The 10,578-nt window shown below is 40.5% G+C and overlaps 1 long non-coding RNA gene across 1 annotated transcript; it reads left to right on the top strand.

Annotated features, from left to right (window-relative positions):
* Positions 1 to 4,072: 4,072 nt before the first annotated feature.
* On the top strand, positions 4,073 to 6,920 carry LOC135450614 (uncharacterized). Its single transcript, XR_010441116.1, has 3 exons — positions 4,073 to 4,224; positions 4,946 to 5,000; positions 5,910 to 6,920. It is a non-coding gene; the product is annotated as an uncharacterized LOC135450614 (long non-coding RNA).
* Positions 6,921 to 10,578: the final 3,658 nt, after the last annotated feature.

Here is a 10,578-nt window from a genome sequence, read left to right as displayed (position 1 = left end):
ACGTGTCAGAGTTACCAAATTGTTGCAGTGACTTCGCTTAAAGCACCTGTCGTTATATGGTAAATTACATTACTCAGAGAGCAAGATGAACTCCCCTTGAAAGTCAAACAGTTCATCAGTTCAGCGCCCTGAGCACCACTTTGAAAAGGGTCTGCTGCCATTGTGTGTGTAGCCTGGCTGATGGTATATGACAGTATGTACCTTTCACATGATCCTTTGATCACTCCTTGAGCCCATTTCCGAGGCTACTTGCAATGACTAATTGAACCATATAGTGTGGAATTAGGACTCTCTTACTAACCCTGATAAATCTCCCTATTCTCTTGCAGGTGTTTAGTTTCTGTGCTTTGCAGCCAGAGCGCTGTGCTGAGTTTCTCTCAGACCCTGCTTTGGGTATGCACAGCTGCTGGGTTGCTGGTGCTATTTAAACAGAGCTAGGGTGAAGATCTCATTTTCAGGTTTGCCCTTCAAGGTACAAGACTGTGACAACTTAAAAAATAGCACAAGTGTATAAATTCAATATATCTGTAGTAATTTAAAAGTTCTTTGCACCTTCATGTTGCAGCTGTGTGTCTACCCAAAGACACACTGTAATTATATGAAGTTTTTATATCCCTTGGAAGGAAGAACCTGCAATTTAGGTAGATTTCTTAGATGTATATTTTAAAACTGAGCAAGATGTAGTGGAAGCACTTCCCTTACAATGGAAGTTTAGTTAAAGCACGTCCATGGAGCCACTGAACACATGTGGAGGTTAAGCAGGAGATCTGCTGAATGAATTAGGTACATTGAAGCAGCTCTTATGATGCTATGGCTTTGATTCCATGGAGGTAGAATGCAAGGTGACAATGAATCACTTGTAATGGAAAACAAAAAGCAAAATTTAAAGTATATTCCTGCATATGATTTTTGTAGTGCCACTTTATTCTGAGGTCGGAAAGTGAACCCAGGTGAATCCAACAAGAAGGGCTCTGGTTGAAGATTCTGGAGAAACTGAAGCAGGCTGTTGTAAGTTAAAAAATCTTTTGAATGCAGCTGCTGCCAGATCCTTGCAAATTTTATTTTATTAAGTACCAGCTTTTGGCTTTTTCAGTATTATAAAAGAAACAGTAAGCAGACCAAAAGGATTAATACACAATGTCAGTTCGTGAAAAAAATGCTGTGAGGCTATAAAAGTGTCTCTTCTGCATGCTTTATTTAATAGAAAACAAAATAAAATAAAGTGTGAATCTTAGGCATTGGCATAGGTTGTATCATACTGCAGAAATAGTATGCAGAGCCAAGCAGCTTGCTTGGAGCCTGGGGTGAAAAAAAAATGGCAAGGACACTTTCTGGTCAGGCAGATAAAAGAGCATTGACTATATATTTCATTTGTGTTCCTTACTTAATTTCTTTTTTCCTTTCCTTATCTTCACACCTTGTGCTCAGGCAGACCAGCACTTCATTTCTAATGAGAAGGCAGTCATCCAAAACCCAGGTTAATGAAAATGCTGCATTGCACTGGATTATTGCTGCTGTACACTGCTGAGGAATGAGGTGTATGGCTTTGGGAGCTTCTGAAACAAAGTACCTGCAGTGCTTTTGTGATACTGCTTTTTGTGTCATCAGAAAATCTGGAATACCTGGAAACACAGATTTGTTTGTGAGTTGCCCTTTACTGATTTTTATATAGTAAGGTTTTGAAGAAAATGTTTTCAATTAACATTTCATCTTTTTAATCCTGGAGTTTATTTGGGATATAGTAATATCCCCTTATAGTATACATGGAGGAATCTGGCCCTACATGTACTGCTCTAGTCTCTGCTTGCTAAGTGTAAACTTTTCACCACAAAAGAAAAATCCAAATGCTTTTTCCATTTGCCATATTCCTGTCTGTATACATTAATTTACCTTATTAAAAGTACATAGCTTATTCTAGATGTATTGACACTCACTATTGCAGTATTACATTTTATATGCAAGTGAGATACATATAATTTCTGGGAAATTCAAAGTAGCTGAAGTAGTATATTCAAGATCAACTCAAGGTGGTACTTTACAAAGAGGATAGAGAACTTTCTATGACACATATTTTAAAAGTTACATGTTGCCTGTTTTGATATTAGACACTCTCATTCCTATTCTTGCATTAGATTGTTTCTCAATTGTAATATTTAGAAAAATATTTATTTTATTATCAGAATTTATTCTGTGATATTTTCATGTTCTTTTTAGAATAATTTATGTGCATAGAATTTTATATCAATTTATATTACAATATTTGGGAGACTTGATAGTGCCACCTACTGCTGAAAAACAAACTTTTTAAAAACTTGCTTGCTAGTTTGGGTACCTTCAGATTAAAGAGCAATGTAAGAAAATATCTGTTAAAATTGCAACTTTTAAACTTCTGAAAAATGTTGGAAACAAGTCCTGACTTGCCAAGTCAGCTTCAGTCACTGAATTTCTGACCTTTCAACCAGTTAGTATTTTGACCGAAACTGTAATGAGAAGTGACTCTGAGGATCTGAGATTTTGAGGTTTTTTGATGTTATATTTTTAATAAAGAATTTTAGATTAAAATCAGTCCCTGTGATATCCCTAAAAAAACACTGATGAAAGGAATCAGTGAAGCAACATCTATTTTTCACTCAGTGGTAGGAAGACATCGTCTGTTTTACGAGGTCTCTGCGTGAAATGTAACCCAAAGAGCCTGGAATTAGCATCACATGTGACACAAGTTCTGTTCCCTTCTTACATCACAGTCATGAGCTGGACCATAGATTCCTGCTTGCTAATTGGCAAAAGATGGCTGGAATTCATCCTCCCTAACCCCTGCCTTCTAAAAGCTAGATGAAGTTAACATACAATCTGAAGTACAGTACTGGTTCTTTCGTGTCCTCATGGAGAAGACCCTGTCTCTAGGACTAGTGAAATAGTTATTATATGCCCACAACCTTTGCCCACATTAAGTACTCGTTATGATTTTGTTCCCAGGAACTGTGGAAATACAGGAAGTGGTAAGATTTTGTACATGAATATGAGTAAGTAGAATATACACCCTTAATCTTCCTGAGGAAAGTTCAGCTTTAAATTTGACTCAGAGGAGTCAGGAGCAGTTGATCTTCTGCTGGTACTTGTCTCATCCTGTAGAATAAGCTGGCATTGATATGGTTTGAATGTGTGATTGTCAGAGCTGCTGTCTTGTTACAGCTTGATGAATTAACCTTAGAAATCAACTTCCTTTCAATTTGAAAAATTCGTGACAACAACGTATTAAAAGAGATAAAAGACAACACAGGGATGTTTTAGCAGTTGCTGAGCAGTGCTTGCACAGTGGCAGGGCCTTCTCTGTTTTTTGGCTGCCCCAACAGGAGCTGACTGGGGGTGCCCAAGGAGCTGGCAGGGGACACAGCTGAGACACTGACCCCAGCTGCCCACAGGGATATTCCAGACCATATGATGTTGTGCTCAGCATGTAAAGCTGGGAGAAGAAGGAAGGAAAGGGCGATGTTTGGACTGATGGTGTTTCTCTTCCCATGTCACCAATACCTGTAGTGAAGCCCTGCTTTCCTGGAGATGGCTGAATGCCTGCCTGTTGATTGGAAGTGAATAAATTCTTTCTTCTGCTTTGTTTGTGTGCATGGCTTTTGCTTTCCTTATTAAACTGTCTTAGCCCAAAAATTTTCTCACTTTTACCATTCTGATTATCTCCCCCATCCCACTGGGGTAAGTGAGCATGTGGCTGTGTGGGGCTGAGCTGCCCTCTGGGGTTAAACCATGACAGTCCTGTTTTGGTGACCAGCTTGAGGCTCAAATGCTTCGAGGTAATGACAGGTTTGGTCAGAGTTTGCAAGACTGAATTTATAGCTTTTAGTGCTATTTAGCTATTAATTGGCAGGTGCTGTGCTTGCCATAGGTCTTGCTTGCCCTGCTGCACATTAGTCTAAGCTTGTTAGTGGCTTCTCTTCACTCTGGCAGTTTGCTGTAGGGCTTATCATCCTACCCAGCTGTGCCTGGGAGCATTTTGATAACAGCCCTGGCAGTGTGCCTGGGCTGGCCCATGGCCTGGGTGTCGCTGCTGGCCCAGACAGGCTGCAGCTCCAGAGTCAGCTTGAATTGAAGGCACCTGACCTGTGTATAAGTCCCTGCAGGAGCAGGACAACCTGAAGTGTCTGTGCCTGTGGATAAGGCTTTGTTGGAGCAGCAGCATCTGTGGCCATGGATATGTCCATTGCACAGCAGGTACACCCCTGGAGGGACTGTGGCCCTTGGATAAGGCTGTGCTGGAGGAGGTGCCCCTCAAAGTGACTGTGGCTGTGCCTAAGGCCAGGCCACATCACCTGTACCCTGCAGGGACTGTGGCCCATGAGTACACACACTGGAGCAGGTCCACCCCTAAGGGACTGGAGTCTCTGGATAAGTCCACGCTGCAGCAGAGGCAGGAGTAGGAGTCCAAAGAGAGATGGAAACTGTAATGGATGCACCTTTAAATTGTTGTAACTATGATCTGAGTTGCATGTTATAGGATTGCTGTAGCAGGAATCACTGCCAGGGGAGAACACATAGTGCAAGAAGTGGGGCACGTGCAACAGTGACCCAGCTTGAGCTGGCTCCAATAATTGCACACAACACAGCAGCTCTCTTGTCCTGAGTGACCACCAGGGCAGACAGAGCCTAATGTCCTGGACTAAATGAATTCAATGGACATTCACAGGTGTTTTATGGACACTTCACAGGGAATGATGCCTGTGAAGATAGGTAGGGATGGGAAAGAGGAAAGTGGCTAATGAGGATCTATTGGATATGATGTAAATAGTAGGGAATAAGGTGTGGAGATTGTACTGGCTATGACTGGGATAGAGTTAATTTTCTTCATAGTGCCTTGTATGGTGCTATGCTTTGGATTTGTGATGAAAACAAGTGTTGATAAAACACTAATGTTTGTGCTTCTCATGTGACACAGGGAACACCTGCACTGTGACCAAGGAGGAAGGATGAGCACTCTCACCCTTGGAGAGGTATTTGTTCCTTATATGCAAAGTGCACGAGTTACAAGTTAATGAATTGCATGTTATGAATTAGAGAACTTGTTAGTTAGAAACCTCATGACTGACGTCATGAATTAGTGAATTCATGAGCTAGACTAGTTTGTACAAAGGGGATTGAGCCCTTCTTCATCATGTTTGCTTTCTTTCCTAATGAGCTTATAAAATAAAGTTTAATTTGCAAAGTACATTATCCTGTTAATTTGAGAGATCCAAACAGACCATGACAGATTGAGTGGTCTGTGGCCCTTCTCCCTGTTGCCAGTCCAAATATTTTAAATCAGAGGCAAACAGGCAATGACTAGGGATCCTCCTCTGAAAGGAGTAGGGGAAATCCTTCATAACACTTAAGTTCTGTGTGCCTTGTCTATCCCACATTTTGTTTTCCTTTAAGGGCTTTGCCAGAGACTTCTGGTGCCTGCTTTTATTTTTCAGGGAAGTTATAGTCCACCCAGTCCTTCCCTCTTGTTTCACTCACTATGGACTATGGACTTTTAGTGTTAATGTGTGTCAGCCAAAACAATTAAAAGCAATGCACACTGTAGCCCAGAAAAACCAGAAAGGTTTGCAAACGTGCTTCTTCTGTCACAGAGAAATATGCAAACTCAAATCACAGTCAGCAGGAAAATGAATAAGCAATTTGATAATACCATGAGCAACAAAACAGCATCATAAAAATGAAATTATTTAAAGTAGCATTCAAATCACACAGTCATCATTGATTTAGTTTCCAATTATACAAAGGTAATTGTATTAACAAACTGCCTTATTCAGTTTGGTGGGGAAACAATTGAAAGTTTTAGTGTCCTGGCATCTGCAAATAATAAATGATATGATCTGTGCACCCAATCCAACTAGAATCCTAATGCTTTTTTTACCCAGGACATCCTACAGTATCAATATGCCTGAGCAGCAGCAGCAGGACAGAAGGAGGCAGGAGACATGACAGAACTGCAGATGTGACTGGCAGAAGACTGGTGTCAAATGGTGCCAACATGACCCACCCCAAATGACTGTATTCCCTATTTTTGATTCAGCGGCAGGGCTGGTAACGCTGCCACTGTTAGGAGCTAATTGTGCTCACAGGAGTTGCCCTGTTTGTTCCTGGAAAGCCCTGGAGCAGTGGCACTGCTTCTGCAGCCCCTGCATTACACGAGGGCAGCTGTAAGGAGCCTGCAATGCACCTGCACTGCAGCACCAGCACTGAGCTGGGCAGTCAGCGCCTGTGCTCAGGGTATGGCTGTCCTTGGCAACTCACAGCTGGCACAGCAAAGCCAGCTGGAATTCATCTTTCAGCTTAGATCTTTACAAAATATGAATTGATACCTTTTTAAAAAATCTGCTACATTGCATATGCTGCCTTCTCTTCAGCCATTCCTTTTTTAAATCTGTCTGAACAAAGTTTACACAGAGTTTACACTCAAGTTTATGCAGGACAAATTTTTTTATAAGACCATAGTATTTTTAGACTGTGACACTAGAACTTTCCAGATGTTGAGCAATCACACTGCAATTTTTCTAGTAATACTCACTCGGAACAGAAATTATGCCTAGGAGAGACTGATGCCAAGTACCACTCCTTTTCCTTGTGAAAAGTGATGAGATGTTTTGTTAATAGATGTTTCTCAGCTTTCCACATCTATTGTGGTGATAATTTGTGTTGTAATTGCAATAAGTGTATCGTGTGCTCAAAATACTATAGCAGATGCAGCTACTATCCCAATGCAGCAAACAAAGGATTGCCTGTATTCATTTGCAGTTTCTTAATCAATTGATTAAGAATCTGATTTTCCATCAAGCTCTCTGTTGCAAGGCCACAAAGGCTGCTTTTCTTAGCGTGCAGTGTGTGTTACATTAGCTCACAGACTGTTTTCCAGTGCAACAAAAGCTGGAGGTGTGTTGCTTGATGAAAACAAATCCGCTGACTGTGTATGTTTTTCTTAGGTGAGCTGATAATACCAAGCAAAAAAAGTAGGCCTGGAGTAGCCCTCTTGCTATAATTCAATATATTCAGGACCTCTGTAAGTCTTTTTAGGTTACCATGCAAACAATGAAAATGAGAACTTCTTGGAATGAGATTTTGCTGCAGTTCACACAGGTAACTTTTTCTCTGCTAATATAGACACTAAGTTGGCTGTATTAGTTGGCTAGTTTTGATAAACTAAATTGCTGTGACTCTGCCTGATTTCCTTGCAAAATATGAAGCTGTTTTTAAAGAGATTTGGTGAGAAAACACAGCACAGTGAATTTCACTAACTTCAGCTGGCTTGTAATGGAAAGGCCTGCCCTTAGGCAAGAACTTGATTACATGAAGAATAAAAAATACAAAATAAATCACATGCTTTAATTCTAAATTACATTATTTGATGTAATAAGAACTTCCATACCAGATAAAATCTAAATTAGTTGTCTGCCAATAGTAATTCCCAGATGTCTCTGAGGAAATTGGCCTATTCTTCAACCTCCTTTCCCCCTCTGCAAGTATAATTGATAATTATGTAACAGCCTGACTCTAGGGGAAGTTATTTTCTAACCTCAGGCTGGTGGCTGATTTATGCCCTGAACTGTGAACATTTATATCCATTATGAATTTTTATCAGGTCCAATCTAATTCCCCACACAAATGTATGAATATGTATGTATAACCTTTTACTGAATCCTGCTAAGCACTTGGCCTCAATGATATCATTTGCCACCATGTTTCAAAGGCATATTACTTTGGACTTTAAATAAAATGCCTTTTACTTACATTATCACATCAATATTTGCTTGGGGAATGTACCAGTGGTAGTGATAACCCCCAATACCCTTTCCCCCCAGTAACTGAATGCTCTGAGCAGCTTTCAAGCCTCAGCTGGATCCTGTGTGCCTGTGCTGGACCAGAAGGTAACAATCTCCAGCCTGCCAACATTTTCTGCTCCATCCCTCTTAGTCCACACTTCACCTTTTACATTATGGGTTGACGACAGGGAGAAGGATGATGCTTGCAGTAAATGAAAAGGTTAAAGTGTCTTTAGGACTACAATCACTCTGCTGCACCATGACTTCCTGAATTTGCAGGGGTCATTTCCTTTTAATGTCAAGAGGAGAGTTTATTTTGGGGAGAAGTTGTTTTGGACCATGGGAAAGACATTAGTTTTGATTTGTGTTGGGTCAGGTCAAAGAGGTGCTTTTGTAAAATACTGGGGAGGGAGGACTTAATCTTGGGGTGGGCTATTACAGCTACATCTTATCACAGGAAAAGGGTTGATTATGTTTGATTTGGAGGAAATTGGTTATACCTAGCAAAAGAGGGTTTGATTAGGAATGATTCTGAATAGAAAAGTAAGAACTGTTTTACCTAAAGACAGAATTTCACTGAATGTCTACGTGGGCTCACGACTGCCATGATAAGAATAGTTGGGTTTTGACTAGAGGCAAAAGAAGGTGAGACAGACTGTAGGGAAGATCATGCAGAAGCAGCATGAAAAAACAGTGTTTTCCTTTTTCCTCTCAGTCCTGAGACATTATTGGTGGCACCTGCAATGAAAATAAGACAATGAGGCCAAGTTCCATGCATGAAAAAATATGAGTTTGTGAATCCTCATAACACACTCTCAATGAGGAACTATTATTGAGCTGGAAAAGTTAATTTATGAAGAATAGGGATATATGCAAAGCCAAAAGGGACATGTGGGGTGGTTACAACAGACAGTTGGCAGTAACTCCATACAGTGATCACAGTCAGTATTAAGCATCTGTGGACTTAACCACAAAACTTCAATATTGGTGTAAATTCTTTAGCTTGGGAGTGAGTGCTGAGATCTGGTCTCTTGTTGGTTCAGTTAATTATATAATCAACAGCTCTGAAGTTTTTATTTGGATTAAAATTTCCCTGGAACTCAAGTAATTTAGATCTGAAGTTTTGGCTCTAGTCCCTTCCCAGCTTGTACTCAATATAAATTACTCTCCTAGAACCCTGACATGTTCAATTTATCCTCCATTTTAGATGGTTGAAAAGTGCATGCATAATTCTGTGCATGCCACACTTTCTGTAATCTACTGTGACAAATAGACCAAATGACTGAAACTGCTAGGTAATACACTTTATTTTAGTCATGAATCCACACCCAGCCGTAGTTAAAATACCAGGCATTTGAATTATTTGATTTGAATCAATGCCAAATTCAATCTTATGCAAACCAGAAAGGGAGAGGGAGAAGAAGTCCTGGTATTAACCCAGTGATTTATGCGTGGGAACATAAGGCCATAACAAGCAGCAATCGGCCAATTGTAACAAAAGGAGTGGACCACCATGAAAAATCTGACAACTTTTCATTGGAGCTGCTGTGATTGAGGGGTTGGGAACATCTAGGGGTCATTATCTGGGGGTATTACACCTAGATAATGACCACAAGAAAAGTAGACTCAGGGACCAGGATTCCCTCAATTCCACTTTCTGTCAAAAACACTGGTCAAACTCAGTACTCAGTACCATCTCCACTCACACTGGGAGGATTTCCATGGTGCAGTACAACAGAGGAAAACAAATATTCCCATTCTGGAGAGAAAACCAGAAAATAGTTGTATCACAATTGTCTGAGAGAAGTATATATTTTTTCATTATCTAATTCCTGATAACTATGTCAAATTAAGATCTGTATCCAGAAATAATGAACCTTGGTGTTGAGTTTGCATCTCCTGGGTCATTCTGACTTGCCCATTAGGGCCACAAGTTTAGGTACAGGGAGGCAAAGTCACCTAGCATTCCCCAGGAGAAAGGAGGAGTGCCTAGAATTTTGTCAGCATAAGAAATCCCACAGGGATTTCTTTGAGGATGACTTTGAGGATTATTTTATACTCTGAAATATTACTGTTTTCCAAGAGCTCTTTTTATTTTGTAGCAAGGCCATGTTTGCATAACCAAATGATAGGAAAGGCGTCCAAAACAACTTTTTAGCTACACCTACTAATTCCAGTATTCAACTCAACCCAACCAAGGAGGTTTCTGGGTAGTGGCCTTGATCATTACTGCAGTTCTCTTTACCCACTGGTGCCCAGAGAGGCTCTGAATGAACTTCCTCTGAAGTTACACATGGAAAGGTCCAACTCCTTGTAGCTCTTGAAGCAATTTTCTCCTCAGCCAGAGACCTATCCCCTAATTTGATGCCTCTCAGTGAAAATGTTTTTTCTCTCAGTTGTCATGCCAAACAGTTGTCTGCTTTGTTCGTTTTTTCACAGAAAGGCACCTGTTCAATTTTAGATACTGTTCAGCCTGTTCCACTTCAGTGGTCTGCACTACTCCTCTGAGAGCCCTGAGCTCTGCACATATTTCAGGCTGCCAGCTCTCTTATGTGCTTTTCCCCAGCAGCCAATTTTGCTCAGAAGCTCTTATGACTGAGCCAGCTTCCATTCCTTCATAAAGGGATACCCTCTTGTTATTGCAATTGAGGAGTTCCATAAGAGGCTTTTAATGTCTCCAGAGTGTTGTTGTGTACAATAAAATCCTGAATTAAGCTTTACCTAACACTTGTTCATGCAATACTGATTTATTGGCAAATTGCATTTGTTT

This window comes from Zonotrichia leucophrys, chromosome 7, assembly GCF_028769735.1.
Source record: "Zonotrichia leucophrys gambelii isolate GWCS_2022_RI chromosome 7, RI_Zleu_2.0, whole genome shotgun sequence".
Classification (NCBI taxonomy): Eukaryota; Metazoa; Chordata; class Aves; order Passeriformes; family Passerellidae; genus Zonotrichia; species Zonotrichia leucophrys.
Note: the sequence above shows the minus strand (reverse complement) of the source record. Positions and strands in the feature narration are given on the sequence as shown.